Source organism: Anoplolepis gracilipes, chromosome 8, assembly GCF_047496725.1.
Source record: "Anoplolepis gracilipes chromosome 8, ASM4749672v1, whole genome shotgun sequence".
NCBI classification, from domain to species: Eukaryota; Metazoa; Arthropoda; class Insecta; order Hymenoptera; family Formicidae; genus Anoplolepis; species Anoplolepis gracilipes.
In genome coordinates, this window is record NC_132977.1 from 13,032,056 (window position 1) to 13,047,397 (window position 15,342).

The window sequence follows — 15,342 nt, forward strand, 5'->3', positions numbered from 1 at the left end:
TCGAAATCCATGGATTTTGTGACGCATCGCAACTAGCCATGTGCGCTGCTGTTTATATTAGAACCAAGCAAGCAGATAATTATCATACTCATTTAGTTTGTGCTAAGACGAAGGTCGCACCACTAAAGAAAATGACCATTCTTCGCTTGGAACTCACGGCAGCTACTCTCTTAACCAGGCTAATCTCCAAAGTTTTGAACATTTTAAACATAAAACGAATTCCTGTTGTAATGTGGACAGACTCCGCGATTGTTCACACTTGGATTAATAGTCATCCTTCAAGATGGAAGGAATTCGTACACAATCGGGTTTGTCATATCCACGAAACACTTCCTCAAGCAATCTGGAGATTTATCCCCAAACACCAAAACCCTGCTGACTGTAGAACTCGAGGATTAACGCCCGCATAACTCATTCAGCAAACCTCATGGTGGATAGGACCTCTCTGGCTTTCTGAAAAATCTACAACTTGGCCGAAAGGACCGACATTGTTGAATCAACGAGAAAACCTTGAAGAAAAACCAATTCAAATACTTGTTACTAATTGTCCAAACACCAATCTCTGGAATATTATTTATATAAATATTCAAGTCTTAACCGATTATTAAGAATAACTGTTCTATGTACACGCGCCTTATCTCGTTTCAAAGGAAATCGAACTAATCTATTAAATCAACCGATCACAACTCAAGAACTGGAAAACGCCAAACTCTACTGGGTAAAAGAAATTCAGCAATGTGCTTTTCAACAGGAAATCAAACTTATCTCTAATCAACAACTGCTTCCTCGATTAAATCAACTTCTACGTCTTACTCCATGGATTGATTCTCAAGGACTTATACGAGTAGGCGGTCGACTTCAGTCAGCACCCTTATCCGCCATTAATTTTGCCTCGCAATTCTGCACTAACCTCCTTAATCATTTCAGATGCTCACATTAAAACGCTACATGGAGGAACCCAGTTAACTCTTTCTTTGATTAGAAGCGAGTTCTGGATCACTCGAAAATGTAAAAATTTCACATTTATCTCGATGGCAACTCTCAAGACAAATGTTTGATAGTTTCTGGAAGTTATGGTCTAAAGGATATCTTCAACGGTATCTCTCAATGTACAAATGGAATCAACCATCCCCGTCTTTACAAGAAGACATCCTGGTTTTAGTCATGGATGAGCGATATTCTCCTGTCACGTCCAGTGACGTTCCTTGTCGATCTTTCCTCGGAGAAGACCAACGAAGGGTGCTCTCTATTTTTATGGGCAACCTGCAATGCACCGGCTATACCCAGGGACGCCGAGAGCTAGGATCTTTTATTTCAGTACAGGTAGAAACGGATTGACACAAGGTGAAATGAAGTATTTATTGATTTATTAATATTATATTTTTATTATGAGTAGTACATAAGCCTGTATATTTGTTGAAAAAAAAGAATAAAGATGGTTATAATAATTCTTGTGTGTATATTCCTTGTGAGTGATATTATAGAGTCTGTGTACTTGACAAGACTTCAGAAATAAAGAATAGTTACAAAATAATTAATGAAGAACTTACTTTGTTGGAAAAATGTTGTTAAGTATAATCGTAATTAAGTAAACGGTTGTCTATTAATAAATTATTGAATTCTATTTGAAAATAAGAAAAAAATCGGAATAAAGTTGATGGAACAATTCTGAGTTTGAATAATGACGCGTCGCCTTCAGATTACAAGCTGAATAGCGGCGTGTTGCTTTGCAAAATCTATAAATATCTTAACTTTCTTTGTTACAAGATGATTTAAGGTCAGAGGGATTGGCGATAAATCTTTTATTTATTAATTCTCCGATGGTAGCAGGATTTATTATTAAAGGACGGGGACCTATATCGGTATCGATAGGATGTATGGAATTGTTTTTACAATCTATAATATAAGAAGAAGATTCTTGATTGGAAGAGGAAGGTTCGATAAGAGGAATTTGTTCGGAATCGGTTGTGGAATTAGAAAGACAGTCGTTTATAGCTTTAAGAAGACGAGCTTTCAATCGCCTTAGTATATGTTTCCTACCAGCACGTCGGGTTTTTGGCATACTCAATTTCAGTTTATGTTGCTTCCACGAATCCTTCGCATAAGATTCGTATCGGCAGTCAAGCTGAATTTATTACCGGGGATCGTGTGTCATAAGATCGTGCGGCTTGGAGAGTATCCTTATCCAGCATCTGAACTTATTTGCACAAATCCGGTTTAATATTGCTGTATAAATTTGATTTGATAAACTGAGTATACTGGGTAGATTTTAAGACTTGAATACTCTGTTGCAGTTATTTATTCTATTTCGGTTTAGGTTGCTTTCACTAATCTCTATGTACGAGGTTGGCTTCGGCAATCGTAAATCGAACCTATCACCGGGGATTGTGAGTTGTGAGATCGTGCGGCCTGGAGAGTATCCTTATCCAGCATCTGAACTCACCACACAAATCCGGTTTAATATCGATAATTAATAAGACTGAATCTGCCGTGAGATCGTGCGGCCTGGAGAGTATCCTTATCCAGCATCTGAACTCACTGCATAATTCAAGTCGAATGACTTTAATTAATCTTGAAAGAGTTGGATAAACTCGTATAAATATAAATCGAATATTCAATTATTTAACAAATACGTGCTGTAGTAAATTTAAGAAAAAAAAAGAAAAATCACTGTCACTCGGTGTTACAATAAAACTCTGTTTTCCAAATAGGGAAGATGACCCTATGAGGAAAGGCGTAGGCCACTGTTAGTCAGTGAACGGATTCAGAAGCCAGTATCGATGGCACCTGCCACTGTAGGAGCTTACTCTACACGACATCTTTTTATTGTTCAGGTGGAAGCAGGCACGCTGAATCCTGTTATTGTATGTTTGATATAGTCTGGTGGTGAGAATACAATTCACTCGGCACTAACGAGAGGCTGAGGAAGTTCTAGGAACTCCATGACACCATGACAAATATCGCGCAATGAACGTGACGCACAGAGGTGATCTTATGACAGGATATCGTTGGAATAATTTAATAATTCAACAATTGAATTATATCAAACAATAAAATAATTTAAAGTAAACTGTAATGATTTGAAATTAGATTAAATAACGACTGAAAAATAAAAGAGGTAGTATTATGTTATAAGGTAATAGGTAATATAGGATAAGGGTGTGGAATACAAGTATCGATTAAAGATCAGTGAAAGACGAAATATTATCAAGTATGAAATAAGAGATAAAATAATATAAGTGTCGGTATCGAAATAAAATATAAGTATTAATCATAAAAATGTAACATTGAATCTATAAAATTAAAGTATTATGAAATAATTCTATCTCAGAATTATTCTATCAAAAGAGTCAGTGAAATAATATAAGTATAAGATTCAATGGATTCAGCGGCATAAAATAGTATAAGTATTAACATGTATGAAAATATTCTAAGTACGAAGATCATAAAATATTTCTAAGTGTGAAAATATTCTAAGTTCGAAGAGTGGGAAAATATTTCTAAGTTCGAAGATTGAAAAGTTTATAAGTCTTTATTCAGTATAATCCTTAGTACAATTTTACTTACAAGTATTTAACTGCTGATTAGTAGTTACTGGATGGCTCTTCCTTTCTTGTTGTAGCTCTCTTGAAAATTTCCGACTGAATAGTTCTTCTAGTTGTTGTTCTCTTGAAAATTTCCGACTGAATGGTTTTTGCTTGATGTTACTTGTTCAAAAATTTCCGACTGAATAGTTCTTCTTTTCTTGTTGTTGCTTGCTTGAAAATTTCCGACTGATTAGTTCTTCCTTGTAGTTGTTTTCTTGAAAATTTCCGACTGAATGCTCTGGTCGTCCGCGGACGCGCCTTATATTCAGATTGAATGTGGGCCGCGGGGATCGGGGATCTCGAGCTTGTGGGCTCCCTCAGTATATGCAGAGGTAATTTTCGGTATTGAGCGCGGCGGCTTACAAAGAGATGCCGCCGTTCAAACAATCTTTCAAGATGACGCAGGTGCAAGATGAAACTTGATACTTTCCTTGCACTAAGGCTTATAATATTTAATACATGAATTCTTTTATAACGCTAATTTTCTTTAATTAATTGCAGGGAAACCGTTAATAATTTTATAAACATATATATATATATGTATCGATTCAGGAATTTTTGCTTTACATTTTGATATAAAAATCAAATAATTATTCCAATATTTAATTTTCTTGTAGTATAATGAAGGTTATTCAAAGGTCATTTGTTATAAGCGTATAATATTTTAACATATAAATTTCTTTTATAACTCTAATTTTCTTTTTCTTATATTGAAGTAATTGTTAATTATTTCCTGAACATATATATATGTATGAAATCAGGAATTTTTACTCTACCTTTTGATATAAGAATTGATTAATTATTTTGATATTTTGGATTCCGTGCTATTATAAGAGAAATAATATAAATTCGCATAGCTTATTCACATATTAAAATTTATAAAAAGATCAAAATATGTATATATATATATATATATATCCTTTAGTCAAATTGAATATGGTTAATATTCTCATTATTTTTGTAATTAATAAATTATGCTTCTATGTTAATTAATTAATTAACAATCGATCTTTTTATAAGTACAATTTGGTTTTTGTTAATTTTATAATGAATAAAGGTTATTATAAAATAATATTTTCGCTAGAATATAATATTAATAATATTTAAATAATACATTGTTCGATTTTTACATTATTTTATAATGGAGAGTTTTAGTAAAAATTGTAAAGATCTTAATGAACGTAAAATTTTCATATATAAATGCTAATAAATTATTTAATGAAATATTTAATTATTTAATATATATAATTATTTTATATAATAATTATATATTAAGACTCTCGATTATGATATAATGTGTTATAATTTTTATTTAAGCCCTTTTCTGTTTGCAACAATTATTGATGCCAGTGGTTCTCATTCTAAAATTATTTAGTGACTTTGGAATTAAATTTAAATTTATCCATTATTAATTATTTATTAATATGTATTAATATAGTTACGGCTTCTTAATGGTTGCAAAGAGAGTTTGTTACTTAATTATTTATTATAATATCATAGGTGCATTATTGTAATTATGTACTTATCAGTGGTGCTCATTCTTAATATTGGTAAAAATAATATTTAAGAGTAAAATTATTAATTTTTAACTAACAATTAAGGGGTTTTAGTTGTATACTTCCAAATGAATTGAAACTTTGAGGGTATGCGTTTTAGGCAATTTTAAAATTTTTGGCTGCCATTTTTAACTTTTTTGTTTTTGGACTTAGAGGATCGAAAATATGTTGACTGGCCTTAAAGTAACAAAACTAAGATATGTGTAAAGTCTCAGCTGATTTGGAGCAACTTTAAAAATCGCCATTTTGGATTTTTTATCTTTAGACTTAGAAATTCGAAACTAGCTAAATCGTGTATAAATCTTTAAGTATAACATTTATGGAAAGTTTCATGAAAATCGGAATTAATTTAAACAAAGTGACGGCCATTTTGTTTTTACTGGGCTAACGAATCAACGTGCAATTACTCCGGTCTTAAAAAGGGGCCTTTGTATATGATGCCGTTCAAATTTCGTTTTATTTCGTGCATTAGTTTAAGAGAAGTTTTTATTTGTTTATAAGAGGTCCACCATTTTGTTTTTACTAGTTGGTCCTAGAGGAACCAGATTAATTTCTTTTTACTCTACTTGAAATAGTGATCACGTTAGCTATGTTTCAGAGTGCTAGGTCGTCTCCTTCATTTGTTATTAAAATTAATTGTTAATAATAATTTCGTAAATTTTCGAATAACTATATTGTTGGAGACATAACGATGTCTAACGAACGATAGTGTAAGTTGAATCGATATTGGCAATTGAAACCATTAGGATAATATTAATAACTTCAAATTCTTGTATATATTTAAATAAATTTTATATATGCATCATTATTACTGTTGACTTTAATAAAGGATGGATCTATCCTGATGCTTCCATTTGGCTTCTTAGGCAAGTTTTAATTAAATTAAAGTTCAAGAATACTTATTTTAATAAGGAAAAGAATTGTTATTATTTCGCATTGCTTTTTTTATCGGATTCTTGTCTCATAAGTTATAGTTTGCAAGTATAGTCCGTTATATGCTATACGGTAATCTACTTCTACTGTTATTTATTATTCTTTAATATTTTATAATATAATTGATAATGTAATATTGAATATTTAAATATAATTAATAAGAGCGTGATTATATATGTAATAAGCAAGTAATAATAATAGAGAGATAATTATTCTTATGCAATTTTGGGCTGTGATTATTATATTATATAAGAAATTAAATTTTTGGATTCGAAAAAATGACGGGACGTCACACCTCCCTCCCTATTTGAGAACGAATTCCGATGTTTTCGTAGGAATTTGTTCTATGCCTTGCAATTGATTCCTTAGATTTATATAAAATTGAGAATCGGAATCAGTTATATTTACGGTTGTCGATGTGTCAGGATCACTGTCTCGGGCAACTGCAGGTAGCTGTCGGGTTACAGGGTCCTCTATTGAATTAGGTGGTGCGGATGGGGGTGTTGGTGTATCGTTGCCGTCTTCATGGTTTCCATGTCTGTCGACTGGTCCGCGAGCGAGATGTAGCAGTAGGTGAGTGAGCTCCATAGGGCTCCGATCAGATGTACACTGCATCCATAGACTGTATGAAGAGCGTATCCCGTGGATTGTGATATCGATGATGAATTTTATTAGTCGGATTATCATTAATATTCCAACAATTCCAGCGGTTGCAGAGCCGAAATTTAGGTATCCCTTCCATACGCCGGAGACGGTACCTTCGACTATTTTGTTGAGCGATTCTTCGTCCAGTAAATTATACATGGAGAGAGTGTCAGGATTTACGGAATGTCCGGTTAATCCTCTAGCGACTGCATTCAACAAGGCTGGTTTTTCTGCAGGGAACATGATATGATCCCTTAGTTTTTCTATATCTACTTCGGAATAGATTCCGCTGATAGCCAATGGTCCAGGCGTCAAGTATTCCCATGACAAGGATGCCATTGGTCGTAATTGCGGAGGAGGTAACTGTCGTACCTGAAGTTTCGGAGTGAATTAAACCCATGTGTTTTCAATTCGATAAAGAGTGGGTAGTTCGTAACTACATTCTTTTTCATTACCAATTTTAGTAATGATTCTTGATTTTGGGGTGAGAAAGTATGAACTATTGCGTACTATGACGGATAGTTCTGTGTAACATTCTTCAGTCTTTCTTACTGTAACGTCGACTGGAATACATTTGATTATTTGAACGGCTTCTCCGGTGGTGACAGCCATGTATCTAGGTCCTTTTATGAGTCGATAAGCGAAATTATCGGGTTGAAGAGTAGCGAAAGACAAAGCGTTTGTTATAACTTATCTTTCTAGTTCACATTTTTGCTGCATAACGTTGTAATATAAAGATGTCATCTGGTGTCGTATGTGTTTTTCCACGTATACGAACTTGGAGTTCATATATGTGAAAATATCTAGATTGTTGATTGGGATAGTACTTCGACTAGCGAATGTATCTCCCTTTTTAGTTTCCAGAATGAAGAATTTCGGGTGCTCTGTACGAAGGAGAGTATATCCACATAGTGGTTGTTCCTTGGTTTTTGTAAGAGCTAAAGTAATATCTTCAGTTGTTAAACTGTAGATAACTGCAGACGTTGATTCATTGATATTGGTTATCATTTTGGTTGCTGGACCCTCGTAAAGGACGTCATATTGATTGAAGTCGCAGGATGACGTAGGCATGGGTTTCCAGTACGTGTATCCGTCGTCGGAGTCGAGACAGAAGGTGTCAGCGAGTGTACAGATCGTTCCAGATCTTAGTCGTATTTTTCCTGAATTTAATTTTACAGGTACATACGAAGACTTGAGAGTAATCTGGGCGACAGCTTGGACTACAACGTCGTCCCAGGTTCCATAAGGATCGGAGTATTGAGTTCCTTTGCAGGCTCCGTCGTTTTGTATTCGGCCGGCCATGGTAAGGCTGCGATACGTAGTCTGGTTGACCTTTAAGCCTGTGAGGAGACTTCCTGCTTCCAGGGTTAGAGTTCCGCCTTGAAACATCCGTAGGCATTGAGTGTATCCTGTTTCGTGCACATAATCTGCTCTTCCATTGTAAACAACAGAGATATGCGAGTGCACTCCACAGTGATAAATTGTTCGTGATATTTCCACTTTACACTGAATAACTTCGGCATAATTATAGTCTGAAAGTTGTAGGAGTTGTATATATGAGTCTATTGTCACGTGCAATAACCCACTGTTATCATCTACCGAGGTGTCAATAACAGGGTTGCTCTCTATTTAAGTTTTTGGGTAATCTGTCTAAATCGGCTATACCCAGGGCTTCGCCGAGAGCAGGATTAGTGTGATCTAAGAACTAATAAATCAGGGGATTTTTTTACTGATCTGGGATTATCATAATAGAAGCTTGATTTAAAAATTCTTTAATAATGTTATCTAAATTGTAAATAATATTTTCTTTATTTTTTTCTATAAATTGGATTAAGGTCTCCAATATAATTTCAGGGTCAACAAAGGTGTCTTGTTGAATTTCAGTATCAGTTGTTTGAGGTCTCATTTATTCTTAATTTATTTGGAGCTAATTAAAAGAGATAAGGATAAGATTTATATGTCTTTAGCATGTAAGTGTTGGGAATATTATAGATATTTGAATTTTAAAATTTAACAAGTAATGATTTTTTGACACCCGGTATACAAGAGATGTATATAGGGTGACTTTAAAGTAAGATATCGTCTCTATTATTCAGTAGTGAGTATTAGGTATTATCATAACTTGTTAATAAGGAATTTTATAATTCATATAATTAATTTATTTAATTAACTATTATAGGGAATGATTTGGAGAATCGAGATTAGGGACTGATTATCGTCGGTTCGAGTCTATTACAATGGAATTGATCCGGTCTTCTTAGGATGGACCAGTAAAATCAAGATGGCTGACGTCTTATAAACAAATGGAAGTATTTCGGAACCTATTAGGGGTAAGTTTACGAAATTTTGCCTATAAGGTCGTCAGGAGATATTGCATAAAATAGACGTTTCAAATTATATTTTTGCAGGCGCAAAACTGTGATCTATTGAATAGTAGAATTCTAAAGTTGTCTCAATTTAGTTGAAATTTTGTATAAATCTTAGTTTAATAGTAGTAAGGGTATTTAAAGGTATTTGGAATCCTTAAGTCAAAAAATCAAAAATCGCGGCTAAAATGTGTAAAATAGGCTAAAAAGCATGTCCTCGAAGTTTCGGGCAATTTAGAAATTTTTGTTAATTTTTTATTTATTTTGCAATAAATTTTATGTTTTTTATTGTTATTATAAAATACTATTTTTAATTGATCATAAGGAAAAAATTTGTTGGAAATTATTAATTTACAAGTAGAATAGAATAAATGAGAAAAATTTCTAATATCGTATTCCCGATAAATCTTAAGTTGTTCAATTATATAAGTAACTTGTTAATTAACTTATGTTGGAAAAATAATATTTATAATTATACAGGAGTTTAATTATAATGACTTGACTAAATTTTATATGGAAAAGATAAATTGTTGTTTGTAAATTTTTATAAATTTAAATCTAAAAGGTCGTTTTCAATAAGTTAATATATATGTGTTAATGGGTGTACACAGAATTTTAATATTTATGTTCTAGTTCCTCAGGTCGTAATCAATTGGTGGACCAAATTTGGTCCCTTAATGCAAAATGGTATAAGAGTGGTAACTCTAGGAAGTTATATAGTTTATGGCTTAAGGAGGAACATATGGTCTAAGACGTGTCGAAAGTATTTATTATTTTAACAAAGAAATCGGTGGTTATTTATGGATTTTCGGATAAGGGGGTAAGGTATGTGATTAATAGTTTCGTATGGAATATAAATTTCGTTGTTTAAACAATTATTGTTGCATGTACTAACGAATTATATGAAAATGGGTTAACTATATTAATTGTTATTATTAAGAATTTATTATATTTTTTTTTATAATTGATAAAATTGATATTTTATTTAGTAAGATTTGCAACTAATAAGAAAATGATAATTTTATAAAATTTATGTATGTATGAGCATGTTCGTGATTGAGCCTGGTGGAAAAAGAAAGAATATTACTAGATAGAACATAAATATGAAAGGATAATGGATATTGATGATCAATCTGTTAATTTATTGTTCTGGAGGAAGATAAAATTGACTTAATATGAGTTGTTGATTAAATTGATGTAAATTAATTTATAAGTTTTGGACAAGTTATATCTGTATAGTAACGAATATAAGGGAATCAATTATTTTATTTGTATGAGAGATTTTATGGTTCATGAATACTTTGAATTAATTTCTTATTCTATAATAAAGCAATTATTATTATTAATATTATTATTATTCTTGTGATTAAATATATATCTACTAAATAAAATGTCTTTGCAGATTTGATATTAAGTGGGAAGGTCTCATACAAAATAAATAAATTCACACTGGAATAGAGTTCATTGGAGGATGGCGATATTATTTATTTAAAAATCACCGTCTCCGATGGAAAAGGGAAATGGGTAGTACAAGAAGGATGCTCCTTATTTATTCATATCGTTATTTATTAAGATAAGTATCATGAATCTTCCTTTTTATTATATTTTATTTGTTTATTTCCTTATTATAATTAGAAAAATCAATAATTAATAATTTTATATTAATTTTATTGATAAGAATAAAATTTATTGTTTCATAAGTACTTATACGTTTGTCTTAAAAATTTGAATAATTTTTTATTTATCTTAAAGGTCTTATATGAAATTATTATTATCGTTAATAAAAAAATTTTATAAAATATATATATATATTTTTTTGTTTTGTGGGTTATATATATATATATATGTATGCATATATATATATATATATACATATATAGGTATACATATATATATGTGTGTGTATAGTAATGCTTGTCATATTATGCTTCCAAATTATTAGTTCCTCATTAGTTACACTGAGAAAAGAGTCTTCCGTGTAGATTTACATTTATTATGAGAAAAAGGGATTGAGGAAGGCCTCAACCCTTTTTTTTTTACGTTGGGAAATGCTTTACGCATCCCTCTGGGAGCGGGGACTCCCAGAGGGTATGTGGAACTCACCCGACCAATTAGTTATGGTCGGGCATACCCACTAAAACCCAACGATGGTCCACGCTGCGGTTATGGACGGGCCCCTGGGTCACTTTCGCATTCGACCGGGACCCGTCCCCGCTAGGTCCTCCGTCCTTCGGCCTCGTCAAGGGTTGAAGGAGGGAGGACTCTTCTTCCGCGGCGTCCAATGCCGCACCGATGGCGACGTTGTGGGACCACCACGCAACGTCGCCTCTTCGCTGGGTCGCGGTGCAATGGGATGCAGGTGTCCGCCGCACCTGCACCCCCGCGACCCTGGAGAAGGGACACTTAGGAGGGTTAGAGGACGCGGGCGTTATACGTCCGCATCCTCGCTCCCCCCTCCTTCTCCGAGAGGGAGGGGCATTGGGATCCGCCTTCCTCTTTCTTTCGGCCGCCTCCTTCCGGGACATGACGTCCCCACAGAAGGAGGCGGCCGCCTTCTATTGGTCCTCCCCGACCACCATGGCTTTCACCATGGCGGCCAGGGAGACCTCCTCCCCTATGGCGTCCCGGAGGACACCCCGCCGTTTGCTCCACGCCTGGCATTCAGCCAGGGTGTGCTCAGCGGTGTCCTCCGGGGCGCCACAGTGGTGGCACGTGGCCGACCGCTCTCTGCCTATTCGGTGCAGGTACTCCTCGTAGCAACCGTGCCCCGTGAGCACCTGCACCGTCCTGAAATTTAGGGCGCCGTGTCGTCGGTTCATCCATTCATAGAAGAATGGGCGGATAGCCTCGACGGCGTGTAGCGCTGGCATTGGACAGGTCCTCTTCTCATTCTGAGAGTTTGCGCCGCCGAGCCTGGAGCCTGAGCCTTGCAACTGCCCTTGGTGGCAGGGGTCCTAAATCCGGATCCCCCCGGCGGGCTACGCGTATCCGATACATCTCGGTATACGCGCCCGCCGTGAAGATCTAGGACATGACCCCGGCCACCAGGCACGCCGCCTCAAAGGCGACGGTCCGATACCCCCGTATGACGCGGATGGCCAGCCTCCTCTGCATACTCCGTAGAGCATGCAGATTCTTACTGCTGGCCATTACCACATTGTGCCATACGGGGACTCCGTACATTACTACGGACTAGACCGCCGTCATATACAGGCGGCGAGCCCCATCACCCGGCCCCCTGAGATTGGGCATGAGTCTGCTTAACTCAGCAGACACCGCTCGCACTCGGGGAGCCAGTTTCTCAAAGTGAAGCCCGAAGCTCCACCGACTGTCGAGGATGAGGCCCAGGTAATTCAACTGGGTCCCAACCTCGACCACGACACCCTCGATCTCAATTTTGGATTTGTCCCGAGGCGGCCCCTTTTTGCCGACAGGGGCGAATCACATCACCTCTGTCTTTGGTAGAGCCACCCCGAGACCCATCCTTCTAATACGGCCGACCACGTACCTCGCTCCCACTCCAGCGAGGCGGATGGCACTGCTCCAGTCATTCCCCCAGGACAGGACCAGTGTGTCATCAGCGTAACACACAAGCTCCTGCCTCGGGAGGAGGGCCCCTCGCAGGACCCAATCGTATCCTAGGTTCCACAGGAGTGGTCCTAAGACCGACCCTTGTGGAACCCCACGGTGGACCTCCCTCTTATGTGTTTTACGGTACCGTCCCGGGTACATTATATTTCTGTCCCGGAAATAGTCCCATATTATTTCTTGGATGTACGTGGAAAACCCTATGATAGTTTAGGGCCCCGCGCACACTCTTCCAGGGGAGAGTGTTAAATGCGTTGGCGATGTCCAGGGACACCGCCACCGCCACCCCTCCCCTGGCCACTGCCCGTTCCGTGAGAGCCTTTACCCGCATTATCGCGTCAATCGTTGAAAGGCCCTCACGGAACCCAAACTGGCGTTCTGCCAGGTTGGGACCATTCCGGGACAAACTCCTCCTTAGGCGGGCAGATACTCTTTCAAAGAGCTTGCTCGCCTCATCGAGGAGGCATATGGGACGGTACGCAGAGGGAGAGCCCACCGGCTTTCCTGCTTTCGGGAGCAGCACCATTCGCGCGCACTTCCACACACTAGGAAACTTCCCTGCTTCAAGCACTCGTTGAAGAGGCTCGACACTAGCTCTAAAGTGACCTCGGCAGTCAAGGCCAGCACTCTTGCGGGGATTCCATCCGGTCCCGGGGCAGTCTTTTTGCCCCGGATTTTCTTGATCTCCCGCATGAGCTCGTCCTCTTTTACCCGCAGGTCTTCTGTCCAGGGGACGCGGCCGATCCTCGAATATCTAAAGACATCGTCCATCTGGCCCGCGCCCCCCGGGAAGAAAGTGGATACCACCCCCTCCAGGACCCGCGGGTCCATCCCCTCAGTGATCGGTGGGCCGCCCGCACTGAGTTTTTTTTTCACAATTTTGTACGGGCGCCCCCACGAATCACCGTCAACTGTTTGGACGAGCTCATTCCATGCGCTAGCCTTGGCCGTTCTGATGGCCCGCTGTAGGGATTTTTTAGCATCATGATATGCTTCCCGCAGCGGTGCCGCCGTTAGGGCCCCGTCCCGTCGTCTCATTTGACGCGTGTACCGGCGGCGTTCCCTGTTGCACGCCGAGCGAAGCTCAGCGAGCTCAGGCGTCCACCAGTACACGCATCTCTTCGGGGGGAGCGACCCTCCTCCGAGGCATGGACGCATCACACATTTCCGTGAGCATCCCCCGGAGTCGGGCCGCACCTTCATCCACATCCTCGACGGGACGGGTCATCTCTTCCGTCGCCGACTTGGTGACTGCGGCAGCCATCAGGAGGTCCGTGTCGAGCCTCTTCACACACCATCCTCTTGGTGGGGGTGTACCCCTCCGTTCGGTGGGCCTCTCCGGCATGGCGCCCATGGACGGGTCGGAGACGCTGAACCTTATGTATCTATGGTTAGACATTGTCTCCGCCTAGTACATGACGCGCCACCCATGCGCGCGACACGGGGCATCCAAGCGTTACATCAATGATGGATCCCCCGTTGCCGCGAACGCATGTGAGGACCCGACCCTGGTTCAGTATCACCAGGTCGAGCTCCTCGGCCCACTCCTCTAGGATCGTGCCTCTTGCATCTGTCACCGAGGAACCCCAAGCCCACGATTTGGCGTTGTGATCTCCGGCGACCAAAACCGGAACCGGCATTGCCTAATGACGTGTCCCACCCCGTTCAGCACTCTTTCCAAGTCGGCACGATCCCTTTTTTTTTTTCGTCTGGAAATGCGTTACGCATCCCCCGAGGGGCGGGAACTCCCCGGGGGTATGTGGGACTCCCCCTATTTAACGAGGTATACCCACTAAAACCAGACGGTGGTTGGCGGGTGGACCCTGGGGTCGCGTTAGGAGTGCGAGAAGTCTCAATTAACTCCTCGCAGTCCATCAATATCGTGTCCTGCGAGTCAGATTTCGCTTCTTCGCGAAGATTTCTCTCGCAGGACACGTACACCTCCCCACTTTCAAGAGCAGCCTGGAGGCCCACCTTCTTGCTATCGGGAGTGACTTGAAGGGCCTTGCCCTTACGCTTCGGGAGGACCTGGATCCCCTGATTCATCCTCTCCGAAGCATTCTCCTCTCGGTGACCCTCCAGGATCAGCCCAACACTGTCGAGGTGTTCTATGATCAAGTCATACACGTCGGACATAATGTCCGCGGCATTCTCCGACCACACCTCAGCAGTGTTGTACTCCTCCGATAGTCTGATCCTCTTCAGCTTCCTAAACAGCTCTAGACAAGCGGAGCGGATCATCTCAACCCTGGCGATAGCCATTGCTCCCGAGGGCCTCGCCAGTAAGCTCTCGGGTAGCCCTTCGTATGATGACGACGAAGGAGGGTCAGGGACAATAACCCCCCTCCGTCGGTCCACCGTATCCGATCCGGTGGTGGTGTTTCCGTTCAGTCGGTTCATCCCATGTTTGTTTTGGCACACTCTTGGCACCCTTCAGGATCTTCCGAGGGTTGTGGGTCCTAAGACCCGACAACCACACCGGGATCACCATCCGGGTGAGCCCCCCCACTACGTCAAGGTGGTGTGCCATCGGGGGAGAAGTCGGCACGATCCCTGCTTGGGCAGGCCTCAACCCTTTTTAACCCTGTCCAACCTTTTATATATAATGTGTGCATTCCCCTTGAGGTATGCTTTACTAAATAATTTTTCTTTTTTTTCTAATTTTTT